The sequence below is a fragment of the Propithecus coquereli genome, unplaced genomic scaffold (assembly GCF_000956105.1).
Source record: "Propithecus coquereli isolate 6110/MARCELLA unplaced genomic scaffold, Pcoq_1.0 Scaffold96, whole genome shotgun sequence".
NCBI lineage: Eukaryota > Metazoa > Chordata > Mammalia > Primates > Indriidae > Propithecus > Propithecus coquereli.
Genome location: NW_012155951.1, coordinates 5,391,197 through 5,391,541, shown reverse-complemented (window position 1 = coordinate 5,391,541; position 345 = coordinate 5,391,197).

The window sequence follows — 345 nt, the reverse complement described above, 5'->3', positions numbered from 1 at the left end:
ATAGGATGTTTTTCCGTTGCTAAACTTTTTTTTCACACCAAGAATTTTTATTGCCTAACTGACCAAGTAAGAATCACTCAGCATAAAGTCAGTAAAATCATTGATACTGAGTACTTGTATCCAATCTCAGAGAGAATAATTTTAATATTTTTCCACTAATCATTATATTTGTTTTAGGTTTCGTTTAGACACCTAGTATTAAAATAAAGGTAAAAGAAGACAGAATAAAGGCCAGCAAACATATAAAAAAGTGTTCAACATCTCTAATCATCAGGAAATTGCAAATCACAACCACAATGAGATATCACTTAACTTCAGTGAGAATGGGTTTTATCAAAAAGTCCC